Source organism: Lonchura striata, chromosome 2 (genome assembly GCF_050655825.1).
Source record: "Lonchura striata isolate lonStrDom1 chromosome 2, ASM5065582v1, whole genome shotgun sequence".
Classification (NCBI taxonomy): Eukaryota; Metazoa; Chordata; class Aves; order Passeriformes; family Estrildidae; genus Lonchura; species Lonchura striata.
The window spans coordinates 68120330-68137462 of NC_140704.1; the positions used below are offsets into that span (position 1 = coordinate 68120330).

The 17133-nt window shown below is 41.8% G+C and overlaps 1 long non-coding RNA gene across 1 annotated transcript in view; it reads left to right on the forward strand.

Annotated features, from left to right (window-relative positions):
* The window catches only part of LOC146768289 (uncharacterized), a 55339-nt gene extending 40545 nt beyond the window's left edge, over positions 1-14794 (forward strand). The window contains exon 3 of the long non-coding RNA XR_014952724.1: positions 13942-14794. This is a non-coding gene — a long non-coding RNA (uncharacterized LOC146768289). The remainder of the gene's footprint in view (positions 1-13941) is intronic.
* Positions 14795-17133: the final 2339 nt, after the last annotated feature.

Consider the following 17133-nt stretch of genomic DNA (forward strand, 5'->3'; position numbering starts at 1 on the left):
AATTTTAGGTTTGAGGTTAGGTACTGAAATTTCAGATGCTCCAGCATTGAAAGAGAGCTTACTGTATGGGGGATTTTCAGTGCCCCTGTCTGCAAAAAAAATTCCCAGAGGTATCAGTGAAATAGGGTTATTGAGTTGCACAGAGACTATGGCAGCGAGCCAGGAGGCAAATTATTGTAATAAACTCAGGATCTGAAGGCTAGGGGATAGTAAAATAGTGTCTAGACTACTAGAGGTTAGAGGCAGCGCTGCGGAGTGGATAGAGCAGGGAAAAATCACACAGGGTGAGATGAATGGCATATTTTACTTCCCAGATAAATCACAGTGACAAAGTTTTACACCTTTGAGCAGCACTTGGAACACGAACTACCTGCATAGTCATGCACCAAACTGATAAAGCTTTCTGTTTGTTTTTAATGAGTATTTTTATGTCTCTCTTTCTATATATATATGTGTGTGTGTATTTGCTTATTTAGAAATTCCATATGTTTATACATACATAAATATCTATATTAATTATGTGTATAGATGTTGTTTATGTGCCATAACTTCTATGATGCATATTCATCACATCAAAAAGTAGCTTATTCTGCCTAGACTAAAGGTTTAAAATGATACTTAAATACATTTTTTTGAAAGCATGCCATCCTAACCAAGATATATCCATAGCTGTCAATATAGAGACATTTTTCAAAGGAAAAATCTCCAAAGCCCACTGGTCTGTGGGCTTAAGCTCAGCAGGTTTTGGTAACTGCGGGTGACATTTCTAAATACTGAATAACTCTGAAGCAGTAGAGCAGAGGTAGGTAACATCTTCCTGTAAGATGAGTACAGGGAAAGGACTCTGCCCCCCACCAGAGATCTTGGATTTCCTTTTTGTAAAGGGGTATTACAAAATGTACCCTTAAAAAAGAAGCAATGGATATGAAAGTATTCTTGCTGAGCCCTTTCAGATTAGCATAAATCTAGATTCCCTGTGAAGATGTATGTCACCATTTATAGGATGTTTATTGATCTGTATTTATCTTTGTCAAGGACTCGGCTAAACATGGCTTCAACTACAATGGAGGATTCAGATGAATTGATTAGAAATGTATCCAGATGAAGCTGTTCACTTTGCCTGGTTTTGTCTGCATCCCTGTCACACAGAATAGTCTGCACACTAAATGGTAGCTGGATCTCGAGATGATTCTGTTTTGGCAGATTTTCAAAACGCTTTCTGTGTTTTGCCTACCTGATTTGCCTTCTGTTGAATCTGATGACATTTGTTCACGTGCAGCTGGGGGAATTTATAAAGTGCACATTGCAAGTACATGTGGATCAGTGAGTATTCTGTGCTTGTGTATAGAGCTGAAGATTGCTGCCATGGATAGAACAGACTCAAAAATACAATAATTTCCTTCAGGTCAGGATGAAATTCATGCTTCGATTATCTGATTTCTGGGTTCCACCACCTGCTGGCTTTTAGGTCTAAAAGCCCTCTCCCAGCAAAAAAAAAAGTTCAAAGAAGATGAAATTAATCATTGTAATGAATCATAGTAAGGAACAAAGGGGTTTTAACTACTTCCAAGTTCAGCAATGTTCAACAGCCCATTTAATGGCACAAGACATTTGCCATCATAGAGGATTTCCTGTTCTGCAGACATAAATCTCTGCTTGCATGCAAAGCAATAGGCTAAAAATCTCTTCAGATTATTTTGCATTAAGCACACGCTGGCAAGTGCATTAGAAGTGTTGTGCATGCAAAGACTAAGACAATTTAGAAGAAAATATTTTTGGCCTATGACTTCACAGTTTTGTGTAACTTGGAGGTTTTCTCCTGGAAATAATAGTGGTAGCCATATTTTTATAAGCTTGAAAGGGATTCAGCATTCACCTTTTCATCATCTTTGTTTTTTTCACTCAGTCTAGTGTCCTTCCTAAAAGCTAAACCTTCCTGAAAGCTAAAGCTACAAAATTGTGTCTCATCCCCTAGTTGTGCCATTGCTTGGCTAAGAAAGAGTAATGGACATAAATGTCCCTCCTGCTAGGCAGCCACTTCAGAGTAATTTGGACTTCAGATTTACTCTATGCAACCAAATGATTAAATTATGACTGAGACATTCTGTTGCAAGACAGAGCAGCACCCTCAAGGCTTCAGGCTGATACATTTACCATAGAAACACAGAGAGAGAAAAATATTTGTTTCATTAAAATTAAGACTGTTTTTCACCATGACATATCCTTAAAATGGAGAAATTTTCTCGTTAAAATATAATAATTTAAGAACAGTTAGTTCCACAGCATGACGCACCCCACAATATTATGCCAAATTACAGGTTAAGCAATTGAAATGGCTTAAAAAAGCTTTAGCATAAAGATTAATTCCTGACTTTCCTTGTCTTCTTTCAGAAGCTCTGAAAGGTTACAGCTGGGTCTAACAAAGCCCTTAGATCCAGGATAATACGAACGAAATATAATACCTAAGACAGTGTGATAAGAAGGTACTGTCCCAAAGCTGGCTTCTTTTTTTTAACCTACAAAAATTGAATTGAACTGCAATTGAATTGATCTCGGAATTAAAAAGATAAATTTGAAAGTGTTCAGTGGACCTGCAACCCAGTGTGAGAGGGAAGTATTTTAATATTCATAAGCAAACACTGGAAGCAGAGTCTACAAATTTCAAAGCCTTTCTCTTTTCATCCAACAGTGGTCCTTATGCTCACTGAATCTGGAGGAACAGAGTGGGTTCTCCTAAGGTTTTCAGGGCAATGAGCATGGTGCTGTTCTGATATTAAATGAGCCATCCCACAGTTTAACAGATTCATAAGGAATTCTCACGGGAGAGGATCTGAGAGCTGTGGGATGATTGGCACTGAAAGATGTTGGGAGAGGCACTCACTCGTGCAGCCTCACCAGATGGGTGAGTAGGTGAGACAGAGGTCAACTGAGGTTGGCTATTCCTCATTCTCTCCTGCTGTTTTTACTGACCTGGAGTTCCTCTGAGCAATAAAGAGGATGAAAGCCTGGAAATGATCTGGGGGTCAGGAGCACCATTTGATCTGTTGGTTCTTCAGGCCCCATCAGTGAATGGCCTGTAGACCATGGCTTGGGACTTGCAAGGGAACTGAAGGGAAAGGAGACCAAAATTTTGATTACACAAAAAATTGCACCGCTTACAAGAATTCAGTTTTACATGGATCTCTTTAAAACAGTGCAAACATCTCAAGTAGATGTACATAAACTAATTTAATGCTTTGCTTAAATCAGTTTACAGTGATTCATCAATGCTAGCTAAAAGCAGTGTATGTAAGGATTACACTGGTTTAAATGTCTACAATATAGGTGTGCACATCTATATCAAACATTGGTTTGATATATATCTGATTATGTGAATGCAACTTTCCCTAATTTCATTGGTTTATTGATATGGTAGTTAATTAAGAAGGAAAGGCATATAGAAAGATGGAGTAAAAAAGGGTTAATGAATAATTTAATATGTTTATTCTGTTTATAGATATTTTATAAAAACACTGACTATTTTGATTTTGCATCCCCCTTTTTTTTAACAAATATAATTAAATTATTTTCATGTCAATTAGATTATACTAATATTGAGGGCAGGACTTGTGCTTTTATGTCAAGGTGGTAAATTTGAGAGAGCTGTTGCAGCATAAATTCCTACAGGTGGAAACCACAGGTAGTTAAGGTCAGTCTGACTCAAGTCAAAAGACTGTCACTGCCCTGAGAAGCTCATGGTGTGAGTGCAGGGCAAGGCATATACAGTCAGATGGTGGAGCCCACACAAATCACTGCATGCTATCAGTCAGCAGGATTTGCTGCTGATCTCAACCACAGTCTAACAGTTACCATATTTTGCATAAATACCATGATAAGGAAGAGTTTTAAAGATTCAAAGAGGGCTAATGACATGTCAGTGCAGACACTTTTTTGTTGGGAAATCCTGGAATGAGTGCTGGTTTTACAATTTGCCATGTTTTTATACTGAACATGGGACATTAGTATGAGGGTGGTCAGCCTGAACATTTAAGACAGACTGGATACATTCAATGCAACTGGAAAATGGGAAACAATGGAAGAAAAAGGTATGGGATCTAAGTAATGGACCAGGATCCCTGGCTCTCTAGGAACGTGATGCATTCATAAGAATCAGGAGGACACTAAAAGGATGTTGCAGTGATGCAAGTGAAGTGAAACGAGAATTTTAGCAGCATGGCATTACAAGGAGATGCCATGGAAAGACAAAGTACATGACTTGGCCACAAGCAACAAAGAAGAATATGAAGAGTGACATATGCAGAACAGAATGTACAGACAGCAGCAGAGAGGACTGAGCAGAGGCTGACATGGCAATAATTAAAATGAAGAAAAGGAGGCTATCCAAAGAGTTTAGGGACTCTACTTTTTTAAACTCAGTTGACTTTGAAAGGGTAGATAAAGAGGTGTAGAGGCAAGGTGGCTGTGGTTGTGAGGTTAGCAGATTGAGACAAGAGATACTGACCTGTGAACTTCCCTCAGCCATGTGATTTATGGGTGGCTTATAGGTCAAGGAAGCTCAAGATGAAGCAGTGACCCAACCTTTGGCCAAAACAAGGTAGTTAGAAACTCTGTGGAAAAGGTTTCTGTTAAATGCAGGCAGGAGAGCATCCAAACATAATTAGGAGAAAAGAGTTCCGGGTAGTGTTTGGCCCGATATAGGTGAGTGTATATCGAGAGGCAGGGAGAGTGAAGGTGCATTCTAAGGTGGGGTTACTGTACATCTTCCTGCAGCGAGAAGAAAGACCCAGGAAACTGTGAGAAGAGCATTGATGAGATGGATGGAGGGGCCAGAAGGGAGATGAAAAACTCCTGTATTTTGGAAGACGAGAGGTTACAGAGGAAGAGGCAGAAGGGAAGGTCAGATGGTTGAAAAGCTGCTCTGTTTTTACCTCCAAGGAGGCTGGATTGAGATGGTGAATGGCAAGATGAAAGGAGGTGGGTCAAGGAGTGACGTGAAGGAGCAACTGGCATTGTGCATCATCCAGTCAAGTTGAGTAGGGGAGTGATCTAGGTGAGAAGATCACTGACATTAAAAGATGGGAGGGGATATGGGAGGATTTGGGAGAGGGATGTGCCACAGCCACCTAAAAGGGAGTTTGGAGGGAGGGAACAAAGCAAAAGTGTGAGCAGTAGCCAGGATAGTAAGTGGTCATGGGATGGGGGTATTAGATCTGGACTTAAGACAAATGGAGGAAAGAAGGCACAAATAGATACTATGAATTTGCAGTGGTGGCAGGGAAGGGAGACAATGTCTAGGGAAAAGCACATGGCGGGTTTGTGGGAAATGCTTGTGCATCAGGATGACAGGAGATTCTGCCAAAAAGAAGTCTGGCATATAGACAAGGCTGGGAGAAAAGCAGTCACAAATTTGGAGCTGTGGCCATAGATCTTTCCTCTTCCCTGCCTGTGTGGAAAGGCAAACCCTGTGTGATTCAATTACTTCAGATTTCCTTGATTTGGAGGCAGTTTCCTCTTCCTCAGCAACAGTGTGCACAGTCATCCCTCTAATTGCAGCAGGAGCGCTGTCATACTTGGCAGGCACAGAGCTTGCAAGCTTTCAAAACATGATGGTGCTCTGGGATCAAAGCTTGCAAGGGTCCTTTTTAATTAGTATCACTTTATATTTTGTGGGTCTGTCTCCATATCTCTAGCTTTAGCCTGTTGTAAATAAACACCTTGGAAACCTGAATTATGTGTAAACATGATTATGTGAAACAAAAGGTTTGAGAGGTGTGAACTACTTTATGCTTCCAGGAGTGGTGAAACCCGACACTTAAAATAATGATTTAAAAGTCAGCATTGTATGGTTCACAGCTGATTTTAGCTGAAAGCTCAGGTTGGGAGCTTCACGCTGCCATCCCAAGAGATTAAGCCCCATATTTAATGCCCCCATCTCCAGTGTCACAACCCACATCTTCCTCACAATCACTCCTGTATAAACAATCTATCTTGATGCTTGTGGTGCACCGAAAATGGCTCTGGCTGTGGCTGTCTCCTGAAGTGGGGTCAGATCTGGACCCAGGGCAGGGGACAGGGCAGAGCAGTGTCACCTGCTGCCAAGTCATGGGCAATGGTTTGTTTGTTTTCAACAGGAGTTTCGTTTTTCTTCTTTTCCCCTCTTTCTTCCTAGTGTTTAGACATTGTTTTTTAATTGTGCTTCTGTTGAAGCTATATTTAGGGCTTGTTTTCTAATTTGGCACTGTTTAGTCTCTCTCACATATATCTTCTTGGGTTTTTTTTTATTTTTATTTTAAGTGTGTGATACCTTTAAATGTGTAAATATCCGGCCTAATTGGAATGCCTAAACAGTCACTTCCCAAACTGCCAAGATGTTAAAATCTGTTGATGTGTGCAGTCCTGAAGTTACCATGGCAACCACATCCATTGCTAGAGAGACATGCTAGATCCCCTTCAGCTTGTGGAGGGCATCCCTCAGCCCCAAACTTTAGGCAGCATGTTTATTTCCAGCTCCTGAGCAGCTTGCTGGGCTATAGCTGCATCCTGATCACCATCAGTGGGAAAGGGGAGGGAGCCGTGGCCTGATCCCAGGTTGTAAAGGCTGCTCATATGCCCAAGTTTTGCTGCACAGGGGGCTCAGTCTAAACAGCCCAAGGGTGGCATCATTGTCCATCACCCTAGCTGAGGCAGGACACAAGCAGGGCTCTCATGGGATAATATGTCTGTTTTTCAGTGACTAATGGATGAGAACCACCTCAAGTAACTGAGAAAGTGTGTTAGTGGTGCTGGCTTACTCTCATTGTGCAGTGGTGAGAGTCTCAAATCACAGCCCAGGTGGTTCTGGGCCAGTCACCACCATTGCTGCTGGGGCAGCTGCCAAGGAGCACCGAGTACTCACCATGGGGGCCCACCTCCAGTATTGAGGGGTAGTCCTCTGAAAAATCTGACTACATTGTGGGAGAGGCACAGAGAAACACATTCAATGCCTCTTTATGAAAAATACCAATCACCTTTTTATCCTTCAGTTTGTTCTCTGAAGCAACTTCTTCTGGAACAACTTCCACAAGCTGGTTTCATTCTTTACCCCACAAACTACAGTTATATGCTACCGTCAAGGTAAACGTGTAGTTTGCATTTTCTCCTTTTGTGGTAAAGCATTATGTGAGCAAGATGAAGTTTGCAGTTCCTTTTTCTTGTCCTTTTGTCCTTCTTTAGTCTAAGGGTTTCTAGCCCTGAACGATCTACAAAACTTTTGCAAGAAGACTTTTGAAGAAAGGCTTGAGCATGTGGTGAGTGTTTCCTGCATCGAGGCTTCTATTGACAATACACAGGGATGGACTCAATGTTTACTGCAGCTTCCTGGATATGAGAACTTGTTTTCATTTTACATTTGAACTAAATCCAAGAAAAACAATGTGACTGTGCAGAAAGGTTTGTCTTTTGTCTTGCTGCTTCTGTGAAACTTGTCTGGGCTTTCCATTAGGAGTGAGCAGCTTTTATGATTGCAGTGTCTAACATCGGACAAAATACTTAAGAACTTTGTGCCTTTAATAGCTTTGGTATTCCTACCATCTCTGACAATTGCAATCTGTGTAACCATTAGGTTTATTTTTACATCTATAAATATTTACTTATATATATATATATGAGTACATATATGTGCATACATCCCTTCATTTTCACAGCTGGACAGATATAGCATCAGTCATTGTGAAAGTATGCTCCAGCAAGTCACACTCTGCTTCTGTTTAATAACCCCTCAAGATCAATTTACTTACATCAGCATTTTCAAAAAACATGTCAAAAAGTCTCCTTGCAAACTCATGTATTGCTTAAAATTAATAAATACATGTTTAGAAAATGAAAAGCAGGCTGTGTTTGAATTTTGAGTTTGATTTCTGCGGTTTTAAAAAAATGCTACTGTACTTTGATCTTTACAGATTTGCATGAGTCAAGTTTAACTCTGCAAGAATGAGGATTAGAAATTTAAAGATTACTGATATTCTTGTGAAAAAGAATGATTCCAGACACAAGTGCAATGAGCCATTTGTTTTTGTTCATTGTGGCAGCTCCTGACACAATGTTGGGGTGCCAGTGAGTCAGGGTCCAGCTGAACAGGAGAACTGCAACCCCTTCAGCATCTCAGCACCTTAGGGACTGCTTTGTTCTTGTTCTCTGTACCAGTGCATTTCTGTTAGTCTAGTTTATGCCATGTTTACTACTCAAAACTCAACAATAATTCTACAATAGTTAACTTTTGTTGAGGATTATGTCAGGTTCTTAACAGATGAGCTGTCCTTTTACTGTGGCCACATCAATATACACTGGTAGTGTAAGGTACACTGTCCCTTGCAGCCTGGCCAGCTCTGCTCTGCCTTTTGACTCCTGTACCAAGGGAGAAATCTGTGCTGGGTTTCACAGAACTTTCTTAGTTGCTTTGAAAGCATTGTCTAAGGTTTATAAGATAAAACAGGTTTTTTTTTTTTCATGGGGTGGTGTGTTGGTTGCTTCACCTCCAGCAAGCTCTTGTTGCAGTCTTCTGGGTGATTTATCACAGGGATGTCTTGTCAGGTCCTGTAGCCTTAATACGCATTAAACAGTATTTAAGCAAATATTTTGTTCAAAATTCACTAAAGATGCTGTGTCAGCTGGGAAATATAGTGCACTCTTTTCCAAAGAGGATCCCAAAAATTCCACCTGCCCCCTGGGATAACGCTTCCAGAGTAACAGGGAGGCCTCAGGGGCAGGACGTGAGATGCTTTATTCCCCTCTAGTCCCCAACACCTGTTCTTACTTTATTCAGGGTCAGACCTGTGGTTTCCAGCTGCTGCAAATCAGAATAGTTTGGAAGACTTTCAGCTAATGAAGGGAAAATAATCAGCTGTAATCCAATTACAGAAGAAAGAGATGAAAAGAGCAGGGAGGTTTCCCACCCCCTACACTAGGAATAATAATTTTAACTATACTTGTAATCCTAAATATTTTAGCAAATGAGCTGCATGAGGTCACCATACTGCTGACTCTTCCCCATTCCAGTCAGTTTATTGCCTGCACAGCCATGCAAAGCATCCCCCTCTAAAATGGACATATCTGTTTTAAAAGGAGCTGTTCTTTGTCCTCTCTTTTTAAACTTGATCACCCTGACACAGGCAGACTGGGAAGAAGAAACTTTACTGCCAGCTGTCTCACTTTTATGAAAATAAAGAGACATGGCTTCTCCAATCCTAGTATCTTTTCCTTGAGCTTCATAAGCAAAAAGGATTGCATGGCTATTTAGCCCAAACAAGACTACAGACAGTTTTAGTTGTCCACCAATTACCACCCATTTGTCATTAAGGCAGGGAAGGACAAGCAAGTTTATTTTCTATTCTAGCCCTGTTAGTTCCCTGAAGATTTTCACTTTGTGGAGAGATGGAGCACGTTTTTCTGTGAATACAAGTTTCAAACACAAAAAGGAGAAGAGAGTGCCCTTCAAAACTCTGGGGACAAATGTCAGAGATGCTTTGTAGTTACAACATATCCTTTTCAATCCCATGTGGGTTCCAACAACCCTGGGGTCCTGCAGTCCCAGGTTAGGTCAAACCTGGTGCAGCTCTTTTGAGTAGAGCTGTGCTTGTGCCACATAAATGTACAACTCTGCCACAGGCAGGTGTGTGGGCAACACCAGGCAACAATGATCTGTGTGACCCGAGGCTCAGCCCTGCCTTTCTCTTTTTGGGTTTCTTCACCCATCTATTTGGGCTCTGAGTTTCCCAAGGCAGAAGCTCCTCTCCCAAGCCCGTGGAGTGCTCTCCACAGAGATGGCTTAGTACAGCAAGGAAAAATTATTGTAGTGGAGAAGGAGCAACTGCAAGCCCAGTCAGAAAGAAAACTACTTAGTTTCCTTTGGAAAGAAGCCCTACAACATCAAAGGATTTTAATAGTGTTTAAGTAATGCTTTTTAAAATGTGAAGATACTTGTTTTCTCAGTCATTTGTAACAAAACCTATTACATGTACGACAGTGCAATCCATCATAAACACAATGAAACATGTAAGGTGGGAGGAGGAACTCATGACATGTTTTTAATAGACATTTATTCCCTTCCCCCTCCAAACCGAAGGTATTTGTTATGACTTTTACGTAAAATGGGGAATGAGGAGAGGGAGGGGAGTATGTTTTGAATTCACTGGAGAAGAAAGAAGATTTGTTTTATTTTATTTTAGTAGCTCCAGGCTGCCTTTGAGTAACTAGGTATTACAGTCCTGGTGCATCTCTAATTAATAAGATCAACTGCCCCTGAATTTTCTTTTACAAACTAATTTAGATATGTCAAGGCTGCAATTATTTTGAGAAAGATCTGACTCCTTGCTTATTCATCTTTCCTCCTACTCTATGAGAAAATAAAACCATTGGCTTAAATGCCCTTTGAAGTCTGTTTTAGGTACTTGATTGAAAATTAAACACTGCCTTGCTGCTGTTAAAAGTGGTCAAGGTTCCCGTTCTTTTTTCTTTTTCCCTCACCACCACCCTACAATTTACAAAGGATAATGAACCTTGGGATCTGGCTTAGTTCCAGATACAGCCTAGCACTGCCGTGGCCATCTGGGCCCCTACCCCCGTGTGTGATGGACGTCACGGGTGAGATGGCAGCACCGCTGGGGTCAGTGGCAAAGCGCCTGGCTCTGCTGCGCCTGGCGTGGGAAGGGTCTGACCCTGCAAGGTGCCCAGTGTCCTCTGGCTCCAGCTGACTTCTCAACCCCATGCAATCAAGCTCTCCCTTAATCCCAGAGAGCCCTTGGATTTGTGGGGAATGGCTCTGAAAGGTCATAAAGATCAAACCGTTTATTGGGGTGAATGGTTTACTTTTATTTGGCACTGTTTGTGGTGCCCAGGCACTGGGCTTGGGTTATAAAAGTTATTGCATGTCAGGTGCCTTCCAAAATCCTGCTCTAATAATCCCTTCTTCTTTCAGGAAGCCTCCAGAAAGAAAGAAATTAGTCAGGGGAGAAGAGGAGGGAGAATCTGGGCTCCCATTTGTTAAATCCTATCAGTCAAGCTTTCATCTCTTGACTGAGGCTGTTCATCTGGAATAGTCCTCTTGGGATGCTGAAATAAAAGGCTGAAACAACAGGCCCAGTCTGGGCTGCACATTTCTTTCTTGTAGGAATGGTGCAACAAGGCAGACCAGCAATTCCCTGACCAACACAAGAACTGGATCCACCAGCAGAAAAAAAAGCTAGCCATGCCTGGGTTTTACAAGAAGATCTAGTTTTTGTTACAGAAGAAGTTGAGCCCCTTTAAATGAAGAAAAGCAGCCTCGTTCTGGTTTTGTTTTGGTTACTCAAGCTGGGTTTCCTATACAGGCAGCATGACTTCACAGTGACCTGCCTGCCACAGAGGAGAAATGTTTTCCCCCTTCCTCTCCCCCCCTCCTCTTCCCTACCAAATTCAAGCAGAATCAGCAAAAAGCCTGGCAGGAGGGACATTAGCAGGCGGGCAATTCTCTGACACCCCATTGAGCATCCTCCACCCTAACCCCTGCTTGGTGTGGTTTACGACTCAGACTTTATTATCTGCTGACAAACGAAGACTTTTCTGGAAAGCTTTTCCCAGAAGCTGACAGAGCCTGTCGGGAGCATAGCAAGCTCTCAGCAGAGCTTTAGCCGTGCCAATTCATTTATTCAAAGGTCTCAAGCTAGCATTACATCCTAGGTGATCATAAATGCCATCTGCCTGGACTGGTGAGAGGGGAATTTCTAGCCCAGTACTGTCTAGACCAGGGTTTGTCACGGGGAGAAAGTCACAAAGGGGACACTGTGAAAGTGCTCTGCATGTTGGTGCCATTATGGGGGCGTTCTGGACACATCTAAAATGTAAACCTGGCATCTGGCCCTTGTTAGGGTTGCTAGAAATAACTGGAGAGCTGCCTTTCTGTGGTGTCTGAGAAGCTCATAACCTGAATGCATGTGGGCTGCTGGTAGCCAGATACTAAAAAACACTCTATTTGGGGGCCTTGTTCTTTAGACATGCAAGTTTCAAGGCTGCATTAAGGTGAAGAGCAAGGGCATAGCTGAAAGAAAAACATGTTTTTTCTCTTCAACCCCAGACTGATGTTTCACCTGTCTCTAGCTCCAAGTAAGAGAAAGAGATAGATAAGATTAATATGATGTACATGCATATTTGCATAGCCATGTATACTATATGCTACCTGCGTGACATCCATGCCCATTTGAAGCTGAGTTAAATGTCAGATGTGCTGCAAGATGTGTTATCAATGCAGAGGGCACAGTGAGCAGTTTCCTAAACCTTGATCATAGTAACCACTCGCTATGTGGAGAAGCCTAACATTGAATGTATGCTGACAGTGCCTGGGAGACTTAACAGTAGAGCCCTTGTAGGATGCTGTTGCACATTTATCTGTCAAGTCTTTCTGCCATCATCATCATTAACTTTTGCTTGAAATTTTGTCCCTTCATATTCCATATTTTGAACAAATGGCATGATCACAACAATGGCATGAACGCAATCAATTGTGGTTTTTCATTATCACATTTTATAGCTGAAACTGTTTTTTAAGTACAGACAGGGTCAGAAAAGGAAAATGTTAGTATGGAATGTGTGAAGACCACCATCAGGCATCTCCACCCTCCCACTGCACCCTTTCATGCTCTAACTCTAGTCTGGCCTCTCGCAAAGTACTGCAATATCATGTTTCCTCAAAGTCAAAGTTCTGCCAAATTAAACACAAGCTTCTTTAGATCCATTTTCACCAGTATTTGTTTCCAATTATAAAAATATAGCTACTCTATTGAACATACTCCCTATTGTTGTTTCTCAGTGAAGCTAACATTTTAAAGTCTGAATGTGAATAGGAAATGATGACTTATTTATGAACAGTTTTCAGTGGGAAAAATATGGCAACTCCCTGGTATTTTGAAATGTTATCTGCCCCCTTCCCCCTCTTTCTGATGATGATTTTAGGAACTTAAACCATAACAATGTGGCATTTTCCTATCTGTGCATGTGGTGGTTTGCCTGTCAGATGGTTACAGATGAGGATCTCTCACAAGGACAGACTGCTGACACAGACCTGCCCATGCTGGAACAAAGATGGCCTTGCAGTTTATATTACAGAGAACTACTTTCAGTCATTTGAATCTTTCAGTAAATATTTTCCATTTTTACAGAAACTTCTCTGTTTTGACCCAAAACATTCTGGGTTTTGCTAAGCCAAGTATTGTAAGGCTATGCTTGTTTCTCCTTCAAGCAAAAAGGGTGTTCCAAGCATTGTGCAAAGGGTTCTCATGAACATCACTTTATTGTTACTGACGTTGGGTAGAACACCACTGAACACACCCTTGCTTGGAGAAGCAAGCTTCTTACGTGCCTAAAAATAAGCCAGAATTAAATATATACTGGTGCTTTCCTCTAATCTATGTATTAGGCTGTTATGTATATTATCTTTGTACATCAGACCGCACAAGTTATTTTTAAGTCCAAATTTTCTTCTCTTTATCCCATTCCAAAAACAACAAACAAAGCTCACAAGTAAAAGGAATAACAACATATAACCTCCCTGTAAACACATGGGTATCACTCCAACAGAATTCCTCTACTGCCTAGCAGCCACCCTAGGTCTCACCTCCTCTTTCAGGTCACAGTGCTGCATTAGACTGGGGGCTGTAGGCTGGTAGGATCCACCACTAGGGCATTTATAGTGCTGTTCTGCACTAACTGCTACAAGGCTTTCTTTGGCTGAAAGCTCATCTAAACCCACTGAGACACTTTACACCCATGCAGCCCAGCTAAGGTCACAGCCATGCTGCACATGATGTCCATACAACGGGTGTGATGTTCTTGCTGCCAGCCCTCACGTTTCAGAGCTGGTACTGGAAACCCCAGGTGGAGGGCTGTGGGACCTATCAGCTTGAGAAACAAACAAAAAATTTCTATCTCTTGCAGTTCTAGGAAAGAAATGGGGACCCACCGCAGACCCATTGCGGCAGAGGAGCCAAGCACCCAGAAAGAACCCAGCAAGCCACACCACCTTCCCATCTCATCCAGAAAATATGCATTTTTGAAGCTGCATTTAGCAGATGTTGGCCACAGCACTGCAGCAAGATGCACATAGGACGAAAATAGCTGCGATCATATTTCCTTCTGTTGGCCTCGTAGGTCGGGGGATGTGGGAAGATTTTTCTCTCTGCTGGGGTCACAGCAGGGCAATGTTTGTTGTCTTCTGCCTACTGTCATGTGCCCCATAAAGCCCAAAAGAAGCCTTCTCTCTATTGAAAGAAGTACTTGGCATATTTGGAGCACATGCTGACACCAGTTGCTTTTCAAAGGCTCTGTAAATTCCAGCTCACTCTTCTATCCAATTTTCCATTCAGAGACACAGCAAGGGGCATTTGGCAGACCATGAAATAAAACTGCACGTGCTGTAATCCTTTTCAGGGTGAGGCTCAAGCTCTTGCTCCCTCTCCTCCCTCCCTCTCTCTCCTTTTCATTCCCAGTCTCTTTCTATACAAGTGTGACCAACTATAGGAGCACCTTGCTTGGATTAGACAAGGTCATGGAAAATGCTTGGAAAATCTAGGGCCTGTTATGAGCTCAGCAAGCAGTGATACTGACCTTACCAGTTTTAATAGCACAGGGGTTTAATTCCACCCTATGAGCTGTCTTTTGTTTTCTCCCCCTCCTTCCGCTGCTAGCCAAGGTTAACTCTTTGCAGGCTTGAGAAAGGCTGCTTTGTCAGCCATAACAGAGTAATACACAGTGCCGAAATCCCTTGCACTGTACTTGTGGGCAGGCAAAATCAGCAGTTCTCAGATGCGTGACTGAGCCCAGAGGGGTTTGCAGTAGATGTGCCAACACCTTCAGTGTATTCCTGGATTAATTTGATATTTCATTCTTGGCACTGAAGAAACCTGCTGCCCCACTCAGAGTATAAGCCACTAGAGTAAAAACAATGCTCCTCGGCTTCAGTGCCTGTCAGGTCTTACTCTGCAAGGGGACCTTTAGAATGTACCAGTGCAAAAGTGGTGCAAAGCAAGGCAGTGGAAGTGATCCTTAGGAAAATCAAAAGGATGGGGGGAGAGACTTCATGCCAATAACTCGTGAGCTTTGGGGACCAAACCTACTTAGTTATTTTAAATTGGCTTTGTTCAGTTGACTTGGTTTCTCACTTATGTATAGCTTTGTGTGTTTCCAGATCCTTTAATTTTAGGCCTCTGAGAAAAAAAAAAAAAAAAAGTCTGTATGATTTCCCAGTGTCTATTTTCCTGAGCAAGATTGCTGTTCCAAGCATCTCATGAGTCAGTACTGCTGGCTGTCAGTTTGCTCCCTCTTTTCCTCCTCTCTCCTCCCACCAGCCTCCAGCCATTTGCTCCCATTCCACTTCTCAGTTAAAACACAGGCAAAATGGGTGCTGGAGGCACCAGCCAAGCAGTGGGAGAAGGGAAGAAGAGGAGGGGTTGGAGACGGGGAACGGGCTTCCCTGTGTGGTACTGGTTAGGTGTTGTGTTGGGTCATCCCAAAGGAGCCATCTCCTGTGACATTAATGATATATCACTGGAGAATCATCTGTGTTCATTCAGCCTACCCATCCATGAAGTCACTGTTATGAAGTCATGTGCTGCCACAGTGATGAAGTCCTTTTCCCATAGAGCTGACATCAAGAGATGAGAGGTGGCCACAGGCTCACAGACGGGTAGAAAATAATCTGTGGGAGTAGCAGCTGCCAAGGAATGCTCTGTAACGTGACTATGGTAGCCAGGAGGTGAAGACACAGATCAAAAGAAAATGGAGAAATGCCTGTGAGGAAAGGGAAGACTCAGGAGGGAAAGATTAATTACTTACATTAATACCAACCAAGTTGTATTCAAAGGGCACTTTTATTTTAAGTAGTTTTCCAGTATGTGACTCTGACATGACTTCCTAGCCTTATTTCTCTAAATTTAATTTTAAAAAATCCATTCTTGATTTGCTTTCAGCAACTTGGAGAGAATTCATATCTAAATGTAAACCTCATGGCTCAGTCCAGTCCTTTCTGCCTCTCTCTCCACTTATTTAGTTTCCAGATTAGAGCTTTCAGATGTGGGTAAGGGATAAAGCAAAGTTGTTTTGTAAACCTAGGCCCATTCCAGCTGCCTTCTGGTAGAATAGTCTTCAAACGCATATTTGTATGTACTTGAATGCCAGTACTGCTTTGGTTTAGAAATTTACAGAAATAGGTTATCAAATATGAATACATTAATGAATATAAACTGTATTTCTCCACATACCTCTAGACCAGTCTCTTTGTACTGAGCAGAGACACAGTTTTTAGTTGCCTTGGGTTTTAACCCAGTGACATCAGAGAAGCAGAAAAGCAATAGTGATGGGCCTCAAGGTGTGTTTACTTCATGTCTTTGGAGCTGCTGCAAACCCATGCCTACTACTGTCTCCTGTAATTCAGAGGATCTATGTGAAAAGGGAAAGAAAAAAAAAAAAAAGCCAATCTCAGCAAATTTGGGCAAAAGATCAGAGATTCTGTTTTTATGGAAACTAGTTCATCAATCCTTATCTTTCATGCAATAGATCTTTTTCTCCCTGCCCCCCTCCTTTTTTCTTCTTCTTGTTTTTCTTTCTTGGTAACTCTTGTTTAAAACATGAAATAGAAAAAATAAAGCTTTATCACTAGCCAGAGACTGATTTACACCACCACAAGAAGGTTTCTTTTCTTCAGTCTTTTCTAACAACCAGTAAATATCCAAACACATCTTTGTGCCAGATAAAAGAAGAAAGTAATAATGTTGTATAAAATCAGCCTGGGCAGCTAGCTAAGGAGTTGGCTTTCTTTTCTTTCAGAATTAAAGGAATTAAATCCAGTTTTGTGCTGGTATTTACTGTCAAGTGGCCTACTTCAGATTTTAATGATCTCTTGAGACCCTGGCCTGACCCAAAATGTTGTTACAACTTGGCCCACCCCGGTATAATAAACTACAATCCTGTCAGATGGTGCCCCTCATTCAGTAATTAGATATGTCCTAAGATATTAAGTACTGTACCTAAAAACAGGCTGAGCAAATGCCAGTTTACAAGGGATTCATGGTCAAGGTGCTGAGTGAGTTGCTGGCTGTAAAGGCAGGCCTCAAACAAAAAGAAATGAAAGAA